Source organism: Pogoniulus pusillus, chromosome 8 (assembly GCF_015220805.1).
Source record: "Pogoniulus pusillus isolate bPogPus1 chromosome 8, bPogPus1.pri, whole genome shotgun sequence".
Classification (NCBI taxonomy): Eukaryota; Metazoa; Chordata; class Aves; order Piciformes; family Lybiidae; genus Pogoniulus; species Pogoniulus pusillus.
The window spans coordinates 29,171,609-29,194,458 of NC_087271.1; the positions used below are offsets into that span (position 1 = coordinate 29,171,609).

The 22,850-nt window shown below is 40.4% G+C and overlaps 1 protein-coding gene across 26 annotated transcripts in view; it reads left to right on the top strand.

Moving 5' to 3' along the window:
• The first annotated feature begins 16,501 nt into the window (after nucleotides 1-16,501).
• Nucleotides 16,502-22,850, top strand: part of ADGRL2 (adhesion G protein-coupled receptor L2) — a 166,776-nt gene continuing 160,427 nt past the window's right edge. For 25 of the 26 annotated variants that reach the window (XM_064147865.1, XM_064147869.1, XM_064147882.1 and 22 more), the window contains exon 1: nucleotides 16,502-16,845. The gene's annotated coding sequence lies outside the window, so the exon portion shown is untranslated. Of the gene's footprint in view, nucleotides 16,846-21,910; nucleotides 21,958-22,850 lie in introns of those variants that run through there. The other variant, XM_064147867.1, reaches the window with a different exon arrangement.

Sequence of the window (22,850 nt, forward strand, 5' to 3'; positions counted from 1 at the left end):
GAGCCTACAAAATGGTCTTGTTACCACTGTGAAGTTTGTTGGATTGTCATATCCATGTCGATATTAATACGAAGTAGACCTGCCTGGGACATACAAAGAAAAGAGCAGAAAAGAGTCCATTGTATTTCTAGTTAACAGTATTCTCATGTATGAAGCCTTCCAGTCACAGAAATACGTGAAATACCACTGCCCCCTTTAAAATGTAAACGTTCTTTCATGTAAGGTTAAGTTTAAGCCACACTAAAAAGGTTGCAAACCAATATAAATACAGTTTTGAACTTTCCTTTTTTTCTGAGTAATTAATTGCATCAGACAAATGATTTTATAGTGGGCTTAAACATAAGAAATCACAAAATGTATTGTATTTTCATTTACTAAAAAACATTGTCATGAAGTCTTTGTTTGAAGGAAACTGACAATTAAGAAATCTAAGTCTCTTTTTGAAGGAAATGATATTTGATTTAATTACTTAAACAACAACAAAAAAATGACATCAATAGAAGTAGGTCCAGGCCACTCAGAGTCAATTGGAAAATAAATTATTCTAAGTGCATCCAGACTCACCAAGCATCTTTAAGAAACAGAGTGTTCATAATGAACCAAAGTCTTCCGACCACTTAATATGACTTTACCATTACTAATATAAAAAGGAAAAAAAAAAAAGGAATTAGAAAAGCCTTTGTTGCCCAGGTGTTTTCCCTTTTTATCAATACAATATATTCCTATAATGGTCATCCCATGCCCTGTCATTAAAATGTGAGCTTTCCTTTCAGGTGCTTTGCCTCAGACATATGGAATTCTCATCTGCAGTTTTTTGCCTCCAGCCTCTAAGTTAATCACATAGGGCTCCTTGAAAGACAGTTTGCTGCAAACACAGTTCCATACTTTGGGACTCACTGAGTTAGTATGAATCTACCAGAACAATTAAAAGATCCTTCAGCAAAGCCTACCGTCAGGTTTAGTACAAGACATATGACACATGCCCTCATATCTGTGATTTCTAAGTTAATATTGTTGATGAGATTTTAGAGTCAGTATTTTTAGGACTGGGGATATGGCCTTGGTTTGGTTTCCTCACCTAAGCCTGTGTGTTTGTGTAAGTGGGGCTACATGTTATGTTAGAGGTGAAAAGTAATGATGAGGTTCCAATGCTCTGATGCCATTCACTCCTACCAATAATTTGTTCTATGTTCATATTTATTTTTCAAGAAGGAAGCAAACAGTTCTCTAATATTAATTTTTCCAAAGGCAAAACTCAAAATTGAATCAGCCACTATGTTTGCCAGTGTCTTGTCAGGCTAAAGCCTCTTGTATGGGTAACTATGTGTTTACTAGAAGTATTTCACATAAAGTTTACTTCAGCATTAATGGATGATGGAAATCTTTTCTCCTACTATTTTTCCATTCCAGATGCCATTCTCAGATCCCCCAGCAAAATTCCATAGCGGTTCTGATCCTTTCTTAAAATTAAATAGATGCACATAGGTCTGCCTGGGTCACAAACTGTACCACTGCTGCATTACGCCAATCTATAGTCCAGAACAAAAGTACCTATAATGCACTATGTGCTACAGCTATCAGGGGATGTAATGGCAAACCTGAAAGCTGAATTTGGGGGCAACAGGCAGGCTGAGAGTTATGCATGTGGCTCAGTCTTTACTATAATCCCAAGTCAAAGAATGTGATAGGAGTGCAGTTTTCCCTTGGAGATCTCATGAGTGAGGCACAAATGGCAATCTCTAAGTGCACTGGAAAAGTGAGTGACCAAATAAACTGAATGCATTCAATCACTTTTAAGACTTCCCACCCATGTGTAGCATTTTGATCCTGTGCTTGAGTATATGTATGATTCAATTTTTCTTAAAAGCTAATGTTCCTGTTTTAATGATAGTTAATTATATGTAATTAAAATGAAAGGGTTAATAATATTAAACATGTCATCAGAGGTAAAGATAAATACAAATGCATATATTGTAGTATGATTCAGTAAGAATATGTAATATTGAGCATATATTATCTTCTGTGTATTATGTAAAATAACAAATAAATGGTGTAATACATGAAGTCATATGATATTAGAATCATAAAATCATAGAATCAGCCAGGTTGGAAGAGACCTCCAAGATCACCCAGTCCAAGCTATCACCCAGCCCTGTGCTATGTAAATTAAAAAGCCTGTTTCAGTATGTCTATACATGTATGTATGTTCATCGAATCTATTTGATTTCTTAGGGGGCAATATGCAAAAAAAAAAGTTGAAGTAGCCTTAATTATTATAAAAAGTCCCTATGTAACCAGATGTGTGGACTATTGCTACATCACCCTTCCATGTGAAAAACTAATCACAGTGCTAAATTATGTGCATTTTTTTGCCACAAAAGAGATCTTTTTAAGAGTCATAGATTAGAAATTGGACATACCTGATTTCTAGCTAACTCTGAATCTATACATCTTTATAGGTGTAACTTTAGATTTTTAGAGTCTTTCAGCTGAGCCCCAAAATATTCATACACAGGGTACTTCTCCCACTTCCTTACATCCAACACATCTATTCTCATTTTGCCCCATTTAAAAGAACTGAGTACTTAGTAAATCAGCAACACAACTTGATCTCTCCCCAAAAATACGCCATGTTTTAACTTATAATACTCATTCTATTTGTCATTCTGCCATTAGATATAGCAAATCTATATTTCCAGATGTAAGTTGCTACAAAACCATTGAACCTTTGTCCTGTAAATTTTTCTGCATTAACGTAGATTAATAAGATGAGAAATATGTTAGGTTTTAAAATAAACCTGTAGACTGTGTAGTTTCAAATTATAGTTTTGGTCTTTGAAAGCTGAAGCTGAAGATGATGTTTTGGTCTCTGAAATGGAACTAGTATTTTTCTAACAAGATTTTAAGACCCTTGGAAGAATCTGAAGGATTTTTAAGAACCTCTGTCTATGTATTCTTTTGCTAGATTTTGGCATTGTTTCAGTATAACTGCAGTACAACTTAATCAGTTTATTTTATAATTAAAAACAAGGAAATAGTAACAAAAATACATAATACAAGGTACTCCTGTTTATAATAGAAACATCCATAAAGAATGAAACATGTTCTAACTCTTCTCATTACTCCAAAGGGAATTGCATCTTTAATCACACAAAGCACAACGGCTTTCTAATTTTGTTTAAAGTGTTTCAGTACTTACAAAAACCAGATCAGGTTATTGTAAATCTAGATCAAATTAGAATCATTGGCCTCTGCTCAGCTGTATTCAAGAATACTATGTAAATCATAAATTTAATGGCATACTACAACACACATCTGTTTCTATTTTGTAGAAGTTAATAATCTAACTTCAGAGTATTTAAACATTACTTACATTAACTGGAAAATTGTGAAAAATAGAGACCTCTATAAGTCACAATGTGTTGCTGCATGATGCTAAGGGAAATATAAAAACTGCAGGTCTATACATGAAAGCATATTTTTCAGAGATATGCACCATTGTCTGTTTCATGATCTTGCAGCTCCTCTGTTTACCAGGGAAAATATCACTTATAGAATCATAGAATCAACCAGGTTGGAAGAAACCTCCAAGATCAGCCAGTCCAACCTAGCATCCAGCTATATCCAGTCAACTAGACCGTGGCACCAAGTGCCTCATCCAGGCTTTTATTGAACACCTCCAGGGATGGTGACTCCACCACCTCCCTGGGCTGCCCATTCCAATGGCAAATCACTCTCTCTGGCAAGAACTTCCTCCTAACATCCAGACTATACCTCCCCTGGCACAACTTGAGACTGTGTCCCCTTGTTCTGTGGCTGGTTGCCTGGGAGAAGAGACCAACCCCCACCTGGCTGCAATCTCCCTTCAGGTAGTTGTAGACAGGAAACAGAGCTGCCTTGCAAAGTAGAATCTGCACCTGCACATAATAGATTCCAATTTATATTTTTAGTAGCAAATGTCTTTCACAACAAGCAACAGATGAAGTCTTAACTCCATAAACCTATGCAGATAACAACCTAATGACTCTTCTCATGATTAACATTCTACCATCCAAATAACTAATCTGCAGGTCAATACACTCATTGCAACTGAGTTAAAAGATATCTTTGTCACTAGAATTTAACAAAACTGTTGTGCTGCACAGATCCATTTCCAGTATACACTTATTTGATAAAACTTACTTTGTGGTCTAGCGTATGAATTGTCTTATAAGCCGCTTCATACTACAGTTCTTACTGATAAGTTTAGTTTACTAACAGATTAATACACTGACTTATATTGTATAATAAATTAGGCATAATGCACATTTTATATAATTCCCACAGAATCGACTGTGTGTGATTTGTTCAAGAAATACATCACTGTTTTCAACTTCAAGTTGTAAAGACATTAGTTTCCCCAAAGGAAACAAATGTATTACCAGAAATATACTAATCTTTCTGAAAGTGCAGTTGAATTCAGTTGCAAGGCAGAATAGAGGTGGCCTGCCAACTTTAGCACTGTAATAAAAGATCTAATTTGTAAGGTTTACTATGATAACAGATTGTAAGGTGATAAATTTTGACCAATAAATTCCTTGGCAGCTCAAAACTAGGTTTCACTAGGTGGCAAAGTTAAAATGTGCAGAATATTAAATTAAATCTTTATTCATAAAAGTTACAATGTCAAACCCATAATTTCATACAGAATTTTCCCTCTTCAAATAATCTATTTATGAAAAGACAGCCAATCTTTTGGAAGTCAGATGTCATTGATGTGCTGTTTTGCTGGTGCTAAAATTACCTGTGGTAGTAGATACTTTGCATTAAAGCTTAGGGTGCATAAAGCTGAATGGGATTTATGTAAATAACTGTATGAATATGTATCTCACCTTTTACCAGTGCTAATTTCAACGAGCTGTATTTGAGAGGGAATTATATTAATATATACAACTGATAGGGAATTTGCACACTAATTTTACTATCAACCAAAATTCTAAAGAAAGCAAATTAAACTGATGTAGCCATATAGAAAGGCAATAGGAGGAGAAAACAGAAAGACAAAACTGGGCACCTAAATAGTGCAATGAAAATTTGTGGTTTATTCTACAGTAAGATTCAGTGGTTGCATATGCAGAAAAGTCTCTCATTCCTGTCTAAGTGTACATGGAGTTAGCACTTTGCTTTCCAAACATGCAATAAAAAGCTTAAGTGTTGTTTTCTTAATGATATATTAAAAGCAGTACTATGATTTACCAGATATAATATGAAAATATAATATTTTGGTGCTGATTATTCAACAAACAACAGCCAGTGTGAATAGTGAGGTGAAGAATAGCATCCTAATTAATTATTGAATATATTTCAATATTTATAACTAGCAGTACTACGAAGCAATCAATGATGTTCCTCACAAGAGGAGCATGGTAGTAATATCATTCTTTGACTGCAGTGTTTTTAGAAAGGCGTAACCATGCTTTCAATCAGATTCAAACACTATTTGTCAGAAACATTGAGGTCTGTCAAAAGTAAATGATCATTTAATTAAAGAAAAAAAAAGTGGAATATCTTTGATCCCTATACTTTAGTGGTATTAACTCCCATGTGCTGCAGGTGTTTGTAATGTGTAACAAATGATTACTGAAACACAGATTTTTATAGGCAGTTTAGATGAAGGAAAAGAACTGTTCTTAACAGCTGCCAGAGTTACACTGGGCAATGTAACGCAAGCATGATAAAATGTAAACTAGGAGTTGTAAGCCTGGAAACATATCTGGGTCTTCCTCTCCATGCTCTGCCCATGCCAGCTGAACAAGATTGCAAAGCAGTGCTGATGTACCAAGTTGATGGGGAGGAGGGGAAAGACTGAATTGGCTGCTGTTTCTTGGCTCTCTGACCAGTGATCCATGATACATTTCTGATATCCTCTCCAGAGGGAGCCAATCACATAACTGTCAGCGTTTCAATGGCAATCAGTAGCAGGAAGAAAAGATATATTCTTATAAAAAAATATAATGGACAAACTCTTTGGCTTAAACTGGAAAAAAAAAAAATCAAAGTGAGTATAACCAGTAAACTGAAGTTATAAGCACTTCCAGAGTGGCATGGGAACTGAGAAGCAGAACCAGATGAACTGTATGTAAAGCACAACTTAATACATCATCTTGATTAAAGCTACCAGTTGAAATTTCTAAATCAAAAAAGAAAACAAAACCCCCAGTTGTTCTTACAGAATAGCACCCAGTGGCACACTGGGAAAACAGTAAATGGGAACTGAAATATGCAAGTTTGGAAGCAAGTATGGCTCTCATGCCTCACCTTTCAATAGGGGAATTCTACAGTCGCAATCATGAGATGAGGAAGTCTCAGTAGGAGGTTCTTTTCTGTTCATGATTGATCGTGAGTACCCTGTTCTTTCTTCTTCATAACCTATTACCATATCTCTGAAGTTGATTATTGTGACTATGGACCAGATTTTCACATAGGCATTGCATAGAATTCCAACAACTAGACTCCTAAAGAGAAATGTGTAAGGAATTTAAGTCTTTAAGTTTAAAACCCCCTCTGCTTCAATGCTGCCTACCTGGGGAAGATGTTTGATGGGCACTTTAATTTTTTCCTGTTAAATTTACCTACAGCTGGAATGCCTATCATGGTTCAGTCAAGACACACAAGACTAAGGATTTTGCATCTACTCTTTTACTAAGGCTGTCTGTTGCCGGCGTTGCACCCTAGATAAATGACTTTTGAGCCACCAATAAGGTTAGACAGTTGTTCTCCAATTTATTTCCATGTTACAGTGACTTATATGCTTACTTGGAAGAGGCATGCACAGCTAACTTAGTTCAGGATTGGTACATGTGGAAAGTACAGATTGGTCCAGGGTTATGTGTGAGGTACAGATAAGTTAACATTACAGTAACAACCTGTAGAGTCCATCCCCTGCAGCTGTCCGGCTCTGCCTCCTGCAGCTGCATGTGGGGGGTGCCACCCCCATGCCTCCAAGATGGAATCAAAGACAATCTGCAGCACGGGTTTGCTCATTCTTATCAGTTCATAGCCTGTTAGCAACAAGTCCTTCCACAGTCTGTAAAACAAACCTGAGCAGTTAAAGGTGACTGTCATACTCTAAGGGCACCTGACACCCACCAACACAGTTAGCTGATCACTAAACGCAGCAGTAATCACCACTTTCTTTTGAAGTTTTATTCTGCAACCAACAGTTAAGAGATTTGTCCAAAGTATGTGAACCAGGATCATATCTGTTTGCTGCCTCAGCAGATTCCAATGCATATTTCTCCTCAGCTAAACAGTTTTCTAACCCATAGTCTGATTGTAGATGGAGATATTCTCCATTTGTTATGTTGGTCACACACCAGGTGGAAAATTATTTAGGATTCATTGGGCTACAAAGTGAGAGCACCAGAAGACACAGGACTGTGCAGCTTAATGACTTGGGCAATGAGGTGGAATGGAGAGGGGCTGAGTTCTGGTCAACAGTGCAAGAATTGTATATGTTTTATCCCATAACTTCTCGAGAAGTTTAGCCTTATCTCTAATGCAGGCATCTAAATCTTTATGGGTTTGTAGAGCTACGCAGATAAATGTATCTTCAAATATTGGCCTATGTGATCGAGATGGATTTCAGTGCTGCCTAGGATGAGTATCTGAGATGCTTGGGTAAAAAAAAAAAAAAAAAAAAGAAAAGCCTTTGTGGATTCATACTTCCAAATAGAATGGTTGGTGTTTGAATTCTCCGTTCTTTGTTCATCTTTTTCGCATCACCTTTCATTTTGTGACTAACAAGCAACAGAACAGTGGCCAGAGACCCAGTTAAAAGCACTCTGTAAGTTCTAGATCTGCAATTGGCATTTGAGAAAACAAATCATAACAGGTATAGAAGCTTATAATTTTTATCCAATCCTTCTATTTGTTATATCAAGCAGTAAGGTAACAAATAGTGGTGAGAATATGCAGTGATCTCCACACATGCTACTCTGAGATATGGTGTGCTTCTCTGTCTGCAAATTACTGAGTGAAAGAGATACAGGAATTTAGCAAAGTCATAGCAAATTGGTTAATATACTTGTACAAAGGGGAGAAGGAGCTCCCTGCTAGGCAAAATTACATTTATTTTTAAATAGAAAAATCTATTTAATGTCTCAGTATTCTCTTAGCCCGTGCTTCTTTCCTTAAAAAGCATTGTTTGCTGCCCAAATACAGAAGCAATGCCTATGCAGACTTAGCAGTGGGAGAAAAGGGAAGCTAGAAACATGCAAAACTATTTTGAGAATTGGGATCTCATGACCTATCTCTTTCCCCAAAAGCTCAGCACTGCAGTTCCTTTCCTGATATGATCGTTTCAGCTTCTGTGCTGAGCTTTTCATATGAAAACAGGGAATTGTACTCGTCTCTTTCAAAACGTGTTCTGCTACATGACTCCTAACAGCTCAATCTTGAGAACTCTTCGGCCTTTACAAATACCTGCAGCATTAAACTGTAAACTTTCCTGCACCAACTCATACCCAAAGGCCAAAGTAAGGAATGTGCTCCTACAATAACACAGAGGTCCACTGCTCCCCCAGATTTGTTTTTCAGAGAGTGGAGAGGCAAATGCAACATCTCAGCATAAAGATAAAAACCTCCATCTAAGTTTATTGGTAAAAATCACATTGATCTCTTGTATTTTATTAATGTGTTACAAATACTGTTTTAGAACACCCAGTTAACATAGCATACACATGCTTTTATTTCTTAGCTGCAATTGCTCTGAACAAGGTTGTTTCTAATATTACTTAATTAAGCAAAATTAAATTAATTTCTGTCTAAGAAACAACAGCTTTGTTGAATAAAATTATCTTCATTTTCTTGAAGCTATTTAAATTAAAACCATGAGTTTCTACAGTTTGGAAAAAAAATCTATGGTTAAAATGTTTGAAGCCCATCAATCTCTTTAACCACACAGCTAATGTGTTCCTTCTGTTTTCTTTGAATGAAATCACCATGAGCGGCTCGATGTTGATTTAACATAAAGCAAATGGAAATGGGTGTTTCCTTAGTCATGTGTAGAATTTAGTTTTTAAAACAATTAGCAAGTGTAAGTAAGTCAATGATTTTGTCATCTCTTAAATAATAGTATAGATGATGAGTCATTAAAACAGATTACTGAAGTAAACTATGGAAAATGCAAATTCGTATTACATTTATTTGTTAGGAACAGCTGCAGAATTCTTTTGTTTTATTGTTGAGTTTCAGTTTTTCCCCAAGTGACACTAAAATCAATTACTTAGTTTAAAAGAATGGTAATTGTCAAGATAAATTTCCAAACTTTTAAGGCAATACATTAGATATGTCTTCTTATGGGTTGTATAATTCACACATTCTTTATATACATTTGTCTGCAAAATTAATTGGGAAATTTACATAATTAAACAAGCAAAATTTGGACTTTTTAGTTTTGTATTGAAATGGTAAAATCATGTAATAGTTTACTTTTCTACATACCATGGGAAAAAAAATCCATGTGTTTATATTATAGCAATTAAAGTGTATCTTTATATTACACACATTGCTACTGGGATACATGTATAAAACCTCTTCTGTCAGTCTTTGCTAACATTCCGTCTAACTGTAAGTTCATTGATACATTATTCACACAAGTCATACAGATAGGAGGAAATGTCAGTTGCTAGTATTTAAAGTTCAGGCATAAAGCTCCAGTAATAAAAAACCCAGTTGCATAAAACCTGTATAAACCATTTCTCATGGGGGAACTGACACTTAGGGCAATACAAAATATTATTTAGCAAGGTATTAAAATATTTTACATTAACTGCTTTAAGAATAGGCAGATGTATCAACGATAACTTCTTGATGCAGGTAGTGGAGGAACCAACAAGGAGAGGTGCACTGATGGAACTTGTATTAGCTAATAAAGAGGGACTGCTTGATGACATTAAGGTCGGGAACAGCCTTGGGGACAGTGATCATGACATGGTGGAGTTTAGTATTCTAAAGGGTAGAATCAGAGCAACAAGTAGAATTGCATCCCTGGACTTCTGCAGAGCTAACTTTGTGCTCTTCAGGGACATGCTTGCAGAAATCCCATGGGCTAAGGCTCTGGAGGGTAAAGAAGCCCAAGAAAGTTGGCTAACTTTTAAAGACCACTTCCTCTGAGCCCAAGCTAGGTGTGTACCCCTGAACAAAAAATCAGGTAGGCGTGCTGGGAGACCTGCATGGTTGAATAAGGAGCTCCTGAAGGAAATCTCAGGGAAGAAGGAATCTTACAATTCATGGAAGAAGGGATTGGTCACTTGGGAGAACTACAAAGAAGTAGTCAGGGCTTGTAGGAAAGCAACAAGGAAGGCCAAAGCCCTCTTGGAACTGAAGCTGGCAAAGGAAGTAAAACAGAACAAGATGGGCTTCTTCAAATACATCAGTAGAAAAAGAAAGAACAAGGAAGGTGTGGGGGCACTGCTGAATGAGGACGCAGCCTTGATAACTGAGGATGCAGAGAAGGCAGAGTTGCTGAATGCCTTTTTTGCTTCAGTCTTTACACCTAAGGCTGAACTCCCCTATGTACTCCAGACCCTGGATGAAGGAGAGGAAGCCTGGAGGAGGGAACACTCCCCACTGGTCAGTGCAGACTGGGTTAAATGCTCACAAGTCCACGAGCCCTGATGAGATGCACCCAAGGGTGCTGAGAGAAATGGCTGATGTTATCGCTCTACCACTCTCCACCATCTTTGCCAAATCGTGGCAGACAGGAGAGGTGCCTGAGGCCTGGAGGAGAGCAAATGTCACTCCAGTCTTCAAAAAGGGCAAGAAAGAGGTTCCTGGAAACTACAGACCAGTCAGCCTCACCTCCATCCCTGGAAAAATGATGGAGCAGCTCCTGCTGGAGAGCATCTCAAGGCACTTGGAAGAGAAGACGGTTATCAGGAGTAGTCAGCATGGGTTTACCAAGGGGAAGTCATGCTTGGCTAACCTGAGAGCATTTTATGATGCCATAACTGAATGGGTAGATTCAGGGAAACCAGTAGATGTAGTCTACCTTGACCTTAGCAAGGCCTTTGACACCATCTCCCATGACATTTTAGTGAGCAAGCTGAGGAAATGTGGGATGGAAGAGCAGACAGTGAGGTGGGTTAGGAACTGGTTGCAAGACAGAGTTCAGAGGGTGGTGATCAATGGTGCCAGGTCCAGCTGGAGAGTTGTGACCAGTGGTGTCCCCCAGGGATCACTGCTGGGGCCAGTCCTGTTCAACATCTTCATCAATGACGTTGATGAGGGCACAGTGTCTGCTCAGCAAGTTTGCTGCTGACACCAAGCTGGGAGGCTTGGCTGATACAGCTGAAGGCTGTGTGGCCACCCAGAGAGACCTGGACAGACTGGAGAGCTGGGCACAGAGGAACCAGATGAAGTTCAACAAGTGCAGAGACCTGCATCTGGGGAGGAATAATAAACTGCACACTGGTGCAGGCTGGGAGGTGAACTGCTGGAAAGCAGCCCTGTGGAGAGGCACCTGGGGGTCCTGGTGGCTAACAAGTTACCCATGGCACAGCAATGTGCCCTTGTGGCCAAGAAGGCCAATGGGATCCTGGGGTGTATTAGGAGTGTTCCAGCAGATCAAGAGAGGTTCTTCTCCCCCTCTACTCTACCCTGGTGAGACCTCATCTTGAATACTGTGTTCAGTGTTGGCCTCCCCAGTTTAAAAGGGACAGGGATCTGCTGGAGAGGGTCCAGTGGAGGGCTAGGATGATTAGAGGACTGGAGGGCATGGCTTATGAAGGCTGAGAGACCTGGGGCTTTTTAGTCTGGAGAAAAGAAGACTTAGAGGGGATTTGTTTATAAGTATCTGAGGGCTGGCCAGGAGCATGGGGACAGGCTCTGCTCACTGCTCCCTGGGATAGGACAAGGAGCAATGGGTGTAAGTTGCAGTAAAAGAGGTTCCGCCTCAACACAAGGAGGAACTTCTTTACTGTAAGGGCCACAGAGCAGTGGAACAGGCTCCCCAGAGAGGTTGTGGAGTCTCCTTCTCTGGAGACTGTCTGGATGTGTTCCTCTGTGATCTGTGTTAGATAGTATTGTCCTGCTCTGGCAGGGGTATTAGACTCGATGATCTCCTTGGGTCCCTTCCAACCTCTGATATCCTGTGAGCCTGTAAGATGCAGTTCTATGGCAAAAAAAATTTTAAAAAAAAAAAAAAAAAAATCTGCAGTGGAGTATACAAGATCATATTACAAACATCATAATTTGTCTAATTTTTACTGTAAGTTAAATCATCTTTCTCATGCATCTCCTTCAAGTACCCAGGTGACAGTTAAATCTTTTCCAGTTGTTACTGTCCTACATGAAGTCCCTAGAAATGCTTAACTCATACCCAGTTCTTGTGTTTATTTCAAGAATTACTGTGAATTTGGTTTTAGGTTTTCAAGGACATGATCCAGCAGGTTCACCAAGAAATCTGAGAACAATACACAAATAATGAGCAGTTCAACATGAAATGTCACAAAATCTAGCATTGGGAAAAGGGACAAATAAAATACTATGAAATGATTTTGCTGAGATTCTGAGATTGTAACATTTCTTGAAGTGTTTTCAAGGTGTGTATTTTGCAGTGTTGCAACAAAGCAAGAGTTTAATGAAAATCTACTTGTCAGTACTTACTCGTGGAGTCTGTATCAAATGAGATCCATATTTTACGGGGATATGCCAAAAAGCAAATAGTAGGCAGTTTTAAAGACATAAAGAACCTCGATTTGTTACAGTTCCTTCTTATATATTAATATTAAAATCTGGCAATAATTGTGGCTGATTAAAAACTAAAGGATCAGATTCAAGTATGCCATGGATATATGTGTATATGGTTTTCCTGTTTCAAAGAAACAGATGCTGATTCATGTGAATAAAATTAATCACTTGAATAATAATGTTTCACTTTGCCAAACCAATATACACCTCTGCCAGGTATTCTTAATCCAGATTTAATTAGAATTAATGGAAGCATGTGTATTTGAAATGAATGCTGAAAGGTCTCTGTCTGCATTTTTACCAATTGCTTAAAATTCACTTTTACGACTTGGAGTTGTAAAACTTAGACTTGTAAAATTCCATTTCTGCATGTAGAAAGAAATATGATTCCAGAAGTTTTTAGGGAAAAGCAGGAAAATAAACTTCAGTTCTGCAGATGAATCTATGTAAGTTGAATTCACTTGGACTTCAGCAAACATTAATGTAAGGCCTAGTTCTGCAGTTCTTTTCAGTCTTTTGTGGGTAAAAATATTTTACAGACAGACTTTTTGCTCCAAATAGAGGAATTCCTCTCTTACACATCCTCTCAAAGGAAAACCACCAACCCCACATCATTCTTGTACTCTGTTTTCCGGCGCTCATCAGCTAAGCAAAGGGCTGATAGCTTGGGTTCATCACTGCTCACCTGGAATTACATCTATTAGGGGAAAAAAAAAAAAAGTAAGTTAGGAAGTCAGGATTTGTTAATGACATGTTTTAAAACTCAGGTAAAATGATAGCATATCAATACATATACATTTATATTTCTATGACCCTCTTTTTAAGCATGTGTCTGTCACAGATGCATCCAACCCTTTCAACGAGAAGTTTAGTTTCTGCTAACCTGCATTAAAATGCTTGTATGATTTAGTGGCACTCAAAATGCATATGGGATTATAGCCAGGTTTAGACAGATATTTATAAAGATGTTTTCATCAAGAAGGGGCAAATGGCTATACTAAGGATATACAAAAGTCTTTTTTTAAAAATGAGGGGGGAAAGGAGAACTTCCTCTTTTGCTACATTTTGCCCTCACAGTAACCCATACTTTTAATTCTATCATAGTAAATACAAAGCTATTATAAGTCACATGATCTCCTGTCTTCTCATGATGACTTTGGTTTTGAGGCAGTTTGCAGATTTAACCCAGTTGAAACTGGCCTCAGGAATATGTGCAGCTCACTTTGGCACCACTGTCCTTTGGTCCTAAAAACCTGGGACTCCTCTTTCACTTCCCTGTCCCCTTGAGAGGTACTGGGAGTTGAAGAAGATCAACATGGATATGACATGCCCATATTTCAGTGATTTTTCAGATACTAATCCCTGGAATTATTGCTAGCACTGTTGAAAGTTTAATGTGGTTTTGAAGAGCTCTGGACCAGCTCTACCATTCTTACTACCTCCTGTTGCAAAGTCTTAAAGATCCAGTTGCCTTTTAAACATGTAATATTTCTCCAAATACACCTTATCTGTTCCAAACAGGAATACTAATTGCCCAGTTATGCAGAGAAGTCAAAATAATTAAGTTAAAAATAAAGAATTACCGTTAACAATGGCAATCAGGATCATTACCACTAACAATGATAATGATCCTGATTTCCTGGCGCGGTGCGGGTATGTTAAACTACATTGTCAATATGCTTTGGGCCTAAAAGAGTTGATCAAGCTCTGAGTGGTCCTGTCTTGTGGTGTGTGATTTTGTGGGTAGAGTCAGTTCAGAGGATTTAATTTCGGTGCTGCAGCTAGAAAAGACATGACTAAAGAAAACGGCATGGCTAAAAGATATCACGAACGAGAAGGGGTTTTTATCTGAGCCGCTTTGCTTTGTGTCTGTATCCCCACTGTGACCCCTGCAGCCCTGCGCTAGTTGCGTGCCGACCCCGCCGGGCGCGAAGCGGGTAGGGAACTCTCTCCGCAGGCCCCCGCGGCCTGGCCACGCTGCGCTCCTCTTAGAAACGAGCTCTGGCCGATACACAGCCACTTCTCCCTCACCTTAAGGGCTGTACATTGTTCTTGTTGCACATACTGAAAGGTCAGAGCGCTTCCTCAGCGTTTTGCATGAATACGGAGAAAGAATACAGCAAAAAGACGCCGCAAATACCCGCCCCCCCCCCCCAAGAAAACCACAAAAACAAACAAAAAAAAAAAAAACCCCCCACAAAAAAAAAAAAAAAAAAACCAAGCCAAACCCAAACCCAACAAAACAGCAAGGAAAAAAACACCATTAAAAAAAAACCCCAAAACACCAAACCCGCCCAACAGCCTCAAACCCACGCTATCGAGAGCAAATTTTTTGAAAGAATGCAACAGTGCTATTGGACTGCGTTTTGTATCTGAGCACGGGAACGAGTCAACTTAAGTCTCCTTTCATCCGCATCCAAGTGCTGTTTACCCTGTCCTGACATGTTTTCCCTAACGCATCCCTACGCTTCTGAGCGTTGTCCTTGACGGCTGGTGCGGGCGGAGCGGCGTAAGGCACCGCGCTAGAGCCGGGCAAGCTCACTGCGAGGACATGAGGGGAAGGGGACCAAAGAGCCGTGAAAGCGTCGGGGAGCCGAGCTCCCCCTTCCTCCCGCCTCTCGGCTGCTTTGGCTCGCTAGTTGCCGAGGCTAGTGAATTCTTTTTGGGCGAAGACGAGGAGGACGGGAGAGCGCATACGCTGGTGCAGTGAGTTGGCCCGCCGCGGGCAGCCCCTTTCCGCGCAGCACCTGAGCACGGCCCGGCGCGCAGTTTAGGTGCGCGGTCGCGTTGCGCTCTCCAGAACGACTAAGGAGAAAGTGCCGCGGAGACGCCTGCCGGCCTGCAGCGCGCCAGCAGCCGCCAAGAGAAGGGAGAGGGGGTGGCGGCAGGCCCGAGGCTCCGGGCCCGGTGTTGCGCCGGGGCCCGAGGCTCCGGACAGGGGCAAGCAGCGGCTCCGCGGAGGCGGGAGGAGGCTCCGCGGCGATGCACGCCCCACGGCAACTGCCCCGATGGATGGGGAGAGGGCAGCACTGGCGCATAGCCGATCTGCCCGGCCTTCGATGCCGATCGGCCAGGCATTGTTAGCCTTCACCCCCAGTCCCCATCTGGAAGAAAGCGGGGGCGAGGGGGGCAGAGAAAAAAGCAGGAAGGCTGAGATTTTCGTCCTTCGCTGGTGCTGCTTTACGTGATAATATGTTTATATGATTAGCTGAGCCCAGGGGTGGGGAGCGGAGGGAGAGGGGGTGGAGATTGTAGAGGGAGGAGGCTGGAGGTGACTCCAGTTCAGAGCCGGCGGAGAGTCTGTGTCAGGACTTCGCAGTCCCCAGTCACACTCGGAGAGGTGCATGAGCAAAAAGGAGACTGCGATACGATTCATTGGGATTTTTTTTCCTGGTGTGTATGTATTGCGTTTTTGCCATTGCTGCGCGCGTTACTAGCTCAGCGCCCGGTCACCATTCGCTGGCGGGGCAGCATCACTGGGAAGAAAAAGAGAAAATCCGAGGAGGGGCCGGACCCGCACCCCGCCAGAGGCCAGAATGTCATCCCGGGAGATGTAAATCCGGTCGGTGCGAGCGACAGAGACACAGATGAGGGGGGGCCCATTGTAACATTTTCGAGTTGCTCCCCGCGACTCCTGCTGCTGGCATCGCCTCCTGATCACTGCACAGAAAGGACTCCAGAGGCTGGGTGCACTGCGCGCTGCTCCCGCCGTCCCCTCCATTTCCTATTTTTTTTAATTGCGCCCCCCCGTCCCCCCCCCCCCTTTTTTTTTTTTTTTTGTTGGTGCGTGCGTGAGCCTGGCTGTATCGTACGTTTCGTGCGGAGCGGAGTGTCGGAAACTGCAGGAAAATGTTGACTTAGCCCCAGAGAAGCCTCCCGGCTGGCTGCTTGGAGGAGACGCATCCTTCTGGTCTGCGCTGCCCCAGCCTGCCGAACCGCAGAGCCAGCTGCCTTACGCTCCCCACCCGAGCCCGGCGCTCGCCCGCTTCGTCGTCGTCGTTCCGGGACTAATTCCGCCGCCCTCTCCCAAAGCCTTGCGTTTGGAGGGGTGACTCGGCTTACTGGTCCAGCCGGGCCGAGAGATCCCGGCCCGCCTTCGGCTCCGAGACAGAGGTAAGAGGAGCCCTGCGCTGCTGCATCGCCGCTAGTCTTTTCCCGCGCCTGCTCTCTACTTCTAGCCGTCCCCACCGAGCCGCTGGCGGGGAAACGCTTTACTTTACGGGCTACCTCGCCTGCTGGTGCCCGAGGCCGTTGCAACCCCCTCTCCCTTCCCCCCCACCCCCTCCCGCACTCCCGCGGGGCCCGCCACCCCCGCCTGCCGGCCCCTGCTGCCGAAGGGAGAGAAACGTGCCCCTCAGTGAAGCCGCGGCACTTAGGCGCGGCTGCGCTGTTGACCTGCACCGCCGCATTCCTCCCGCGCCGGGCCGGGTCCCGTCTCTCACGGCTCTGCGGAGGGGCCTGTGGCAGGACCCCGTAGCTCCCGGCCGCTGCCGGCTGGCCGCCTCGCCGCAGGGGGCTGAGGGGCCGGGGGTCTGCCCGCGGAGCCGGCCTGGCCGTGGCTGTGCACTCCCCGGCGATCATCGCGCAGCGGGGAAAGTTGCATCCGTTCAGTAAATAATTACCTGTTGCGGGTTTATTTTTGTAACTCAACCGGGCGTCCGTCCCCCAGCCGGGGGGGGGGGGGGGGGGGGGGGGGGAGGCTAGCATTGGAAAGAGGAATAACTTACCCTTTGTGGGCTGTAGACTGAGAACATTTTTTGTTTTTGGTAAATTTCTAATTATTTCTATTTATTTCCACATGTAGAAATCTGGGGCCATCTGGAGACAGAAAACAGAGTGTGCTATGAGGCACCGTTGCTGTCTGGCTCTAAAAATAACATCTTGTTGTTAGTCTGCACTAGCCCTGCTGGGGTTTGAACGTGGTTTGTCGAAAAGTAAAGAGATCTGATGGCGCTCAGGTGTGTTTTTCTTTGCATAGCAATGCCCCTGTGCGCGACAGAAGGAGTCCTGCAGAACAAATGCTCTGCTGTTTAGTTTCCTCTGACGCTCCGGGTCCCTCCTTTTGTTGATTGCCACGAAAAGAGGTGCCATTTCGCATCATTCTGCAGAAATTGTTTGAATTAATGCAAGTGTGAATTCTTACCGTTTGAAGGGAGGGTATTAGCATATCAAAGGTTTCTTAGCTCCGGCTCAATTGAGAAAACTTCAGCTTGTCTTCCATTTGCTTCCAAGCAGAGGCCCAAAGGGCAGTGGGAATTGTAAAGGGGTAAAATGGGGAGGTGGATTTGGGTTATGTTTCTGAACTTTTGCTGCTCTGCAATTATGCGAGTGAAAAACAAGGTTCCTTCGCTGCAAAGCCCTTGCGAGCGTTCGGACAATTACACCCTATTGATTAATGGTTTGTTTCTAAGAAAAAAAGTGACCTTTTATGACAGGCACTGTTGCGTGGTTTCTGATGGCTCCTCTCTGCTGGAGGCTTTCGAAAGCGCTTTCTGCCGCTCTTAGGCTCAAGGTATGGCCTACATGTTACTGCGTGCGGACACTAAATGGGGAAGACCTGCTAATTGGTTCAGAAAACAAACGAAATCTTGTAGTAAAAGACGTCTCGGTTCCAGACCTTTAAAAGAAATGTGCTTTCCTCCTTAATGAGTGAGTAGACTGGAATAATAGGTATTTTTATATAGAGTTTTAAAAGAAGTTTTGATCACCACCGGTCATATGCTTGAGTTTCCTTTTTCTTGTAGAAAAAGTGAAAATGAGTAATTCTTGTAATCAGAGATAGTGTGTTTACTAAGATAACTTTATTTACGGTTAGTATTGCCCTATAATAAATAACTTTGAAGCTAAATATGGCAGGAGTCCTGTTTTGATGGCTGCGTAGAACGTTTACTGCATTGTAAGTTGTTTTACATGACTGCATGTTGGCAGTTTTTTATTCTTTTGGTACTATTTCCTTGAGTCTGTAAGGGGATATGGCCTCCTTTATTATTATCTTTCCAGATCAATATTAATAATCTAGCAACCCAAAAGCTAAGCAACATCTAGTTATCTGTCAATAGGTTGGGATGTTTTCCAGGGACCAGATGTTCATTGTGGACTCTATTCTGGCTTATATCTCTGGGAAAGAAAAAAAAAAAAAGAAAAATACAAACCACAAACAAAACCCCAAAAAACCCACCAAAACCAAACTGAACTTCCTATGTTTGCTTTTTGCCTTCCTTCCCTCCAAGCCTTTTTACTTAAATGGTACAGATATTAAAACATGGCTTTCGTGTTTTGTAAAAACGTTGATTTCAGTGCTTTGTATGTAGCATTTGGTCTGTTTTTGTTACGGCGGTGGTTTGTTTTTGTTTTGTTTGTTTGTTTTTGGCTCTTCTGGTTCTCCATTTGATGTGTGTGTGTGTCTTTTTAAGCTGTGAGAGTTATGTGCCTTTCGTCTAGGATGTCTTCACTCATGCTTCAGTTTCCTTTCATTTAGTGAAGGAACTGAGTATGCCTTGGTGAAAACCCCTGCAGTTAATTAAATAATTCAAATCGATTTTTGTTACTCTTAACTGGACATGACCATTTAGGCGTTTTGTAAATAGATGTGTTCAGTGGTCCTAAAATTGTGTGTCATTACTTTTAGGTAGTTTTCAGCAGTTTATTTACCTAATGCCTTCAGCTGTCTGAAGGAGTACCTTTCGGTGGTATAAATGGAACATATTGGTGTAATTGCCATTATCACACTTAAGTTGCTGTTAACTAGTCTGCTTTGAATGCCGAGTGCTGCAAAGAAAGCGTATTATCTTTTCGGTTATTAGGGATAACCTAAAAATTCTCTTGAGAATGTTTGGCTTCTGTTTATATGATGGCAACTCCAAATTCGACAGATCTGTGAAAGTAAAAAAAAAAATGTAGAGGAAAGAAGATTTTCAGTATTCAGCTGACAAAATTGGACCACTTAGAGAAAAATTAATGTGCTGCAGCAGCATTTCAGCTGCCATTTTCAATCACCGTGGGTTACTGTGTGTTGGCAACAGCAAAAAGCGTAGACGTTCATATAGCTCAGGGAGGTGGTAGTTGGAGGAATCAGGATATTGAATCATGTGGGGTAGAACAAACCAATTACTTCAGGTTTTGACTTGAGAATTTCCAGTAAACATTTTTTTCTGGCTCTTGGCTCCCTTGTTCATTAATAGACCAACATCAAAGCAGGCAACCAAACTTCCAAATGTTATAAAAACTAGTGTAAAGATACAGATCTCACATGTAGTCTTGCAAGTCTTAATTTAAGACAAGCAGTTGGAGTTTTTATTGCTGCAATTTTCACAATCAGTAAAGACATTAACACCAGGTTTCTGGGTGTTTCCATTCTTCAAATGAGCAAGAGGAGAGCTTTAAAAAAACTCAGTTTGCTTAGTTGATTCTTATTTGATCACTTCACCAGCTTTACCAATGTTTTATTTATATGTTACTGCTTTTAATGCATAAAGTCAGGATTTCTAGTATCTAGTAATGAAACACCTTGCTAAAATTTAAATAAACCAGGTAGTTTAACCTTAAGTGTTTGTAGTCTTTGTGGTTAAAGTGTGTAATGATATAATTATTTTTATTTCTGAAAATTCAAGTGTAGACATGACGTTTTGATTAACACATGTTTTTAAAATGAGAATAGATATGATGAAAAAATGCTAGTCTTGAATGATAGCCTTTTAGAAAGGTCCATAGTTGGAAAGAGAAGTCTCTAGTTAAGCAAAATACATATCAAAGCTGTATTTGCAATACTTTTGCAAAACTATATTTGAAATACATTTCTATGTAGTGTACCATAAATCCATACTAATATCTGTTCAAGTAAATAATTGATTAATAGTTAGAGTGGGTAGAAACATAATAATATCCTTGTTACTGAAATTTGGTCTAAAAAGTTTGTATGTTTCCTAGTCCTTGCTCTTCCTGTGTCCACCTAAGATGCTGCCATAATGTAAGAAAGTACAGCTGATTTCTGGTACTGCTCTAGCTGAGGATAGTGCCATGTCTGCTAATGAGGACGAAAAATCTACTAATAACCATTTGGAGATACTTTATATAAAGAGATGCTCTCTGTCTCCTCTGCGTTTCTACTGAGGAATATCTGTGGATGACTGGTAATACAAGAATTGGAAGTAACGATTAATGATTTTACCTGGTGGACTGCAGAGGAGTTGAACTTTGTCTGGTGTATAATTGAAATCATATTCATGCATAGATAGACGAGCAGTCAGTTATAAAGCAGTATACTTTAGAGCACAGACTTGTGAAACAGACGTGTTACTTGGAGATGTCATGTTAAACAGACTCTCTTGAAGCTTCTTTTAGAGTTGATGTTTGTGATGTACAAAAGTGATTTGAAATTGCAAGAAATTCACCTTTTTAAGTATTTATGTGCAGCTTTTAAACTTAAAAGCTGTTATTTTTTAAACCCTCAGTTTGAAGCTAGTAAAAGATAAACCATTGTGGTTATGATTTGATGTCAAGAAAATTGGAAAAACAAAAGAAGCTATTTTAAGGCCATTCTCGATACTCTTAATATATAAATCACATTTAGTATTGAATAGTTTTCAAAGATAATTGCATTTTGTTTTAAACAGTTCTTAGAATAAAATAATAGGTGACTCCCCCTCTTGGAGTATTGGTAACTTGCGATTTAATGTGATTATAAATACCTACCTGATTTAGAAGATACTTCCAGTCTTTATTTAAGAATTATGATTCTTTTTAACATTCTTCATTTGAAAGATGAAAGACGACAGGCTTAAAGCCCTTTTCAACAGATAATTTTCTTGGAGTTCACGTTTCTTTTTCAACCTATAATACATGAGATGTATTTTTATTGCATAAGCTGTGAAAGGTATGTCATTTAGTATAAGCAATGTAGTTACAGATGCTTAATGAATGGTAAGGTCTTATAAGATTCTGTAGGTACAAACTGACAGCTAATCAAATTGGTTGATTCCTGAAGAAAAAAAACGAAGTCTTAAAATTTGGCATTGTAGCATGTCCAGGTCGTTATATTAAGCAGGAGTATTTAATGGGGTTTAGAAGAGTATGTAATCTGCTTGTCACAATTTCTTTATATTTTATTTTTCTTAAGGTACTTTCAGCTTGCTCTAGCCTGATACTCACCCAGATTATTTCAAAAGACATAATAATAAAAAAACATTGCAGCCTGACTGAAGCAAGCACAGTGTTTAACATCTGCAGGTAGAGTGCAGTCTCTAGAAAAATGCTGTTCATTGTTACCTTGGCACAAAGCAAGATTAAGTACAGTTTGGTTAATTACAACAAAAATTCATTTTTATGAGTACAGTGTTTTGTGTTTGGGGAATGTTTTGTGTGTTGTCTGCTAAGTAAAATCACATCACACTTGTATAAATTTGTTCAATTATCAGAGCGGCTAAAAGAAAGGGGGAAAAATCAATTTACCCTGAAAAGCACCAGAAATAAGATTGCCTTGGCTAGTAGGAACTTGCCAGCACTGTCTAAATTGCTTAATATTATCAAATGTTGCCATTTTTTGTGTTCAGTAAGAAGGATATTGACTATTCTACATGTTCAGGTCTGCTATTTGGCTATTTCTTTATAAGATACAAGCATGTCTTATTTATATTCCTACAATAGCAGTTACAGATAAATCAGAGAATCTAACAATAACTTTATAAAATGGATAGAATAATACCATTCACTGGAGAAATAGTATTTACTTGAGATAAGTGATCACAACTATTTTTTTCTCCTGTCTCCCTTGTTGTTCTTGTAACAGACAAATGTAAATACCTTTGCAGACATTTCACAGTGAAAGGCAAGAGATAAAATGTAATTACTTTTCAGGGTGGCCCTGACGATGCCCGTGTTCTTGTCTGTAATACAAGAAAAAAAATCTCTGCTCATCACCTTAGAATATGAAGGCCATTGTTACTTCTGAATATAAAGATTTTTTTTTTTACTTTTAGTGTTGACCTCAATATTTATCTTCAGTTCTTCTGTGTAAGCTGGAATCCTTATAGCTGTAAATTCTAGTCGCTGTTATCCAATCGAGCATTTAATAGAGCACCTTAATGGACTCTGCTTCTGTATTTTTTTGAATGCATAGCATC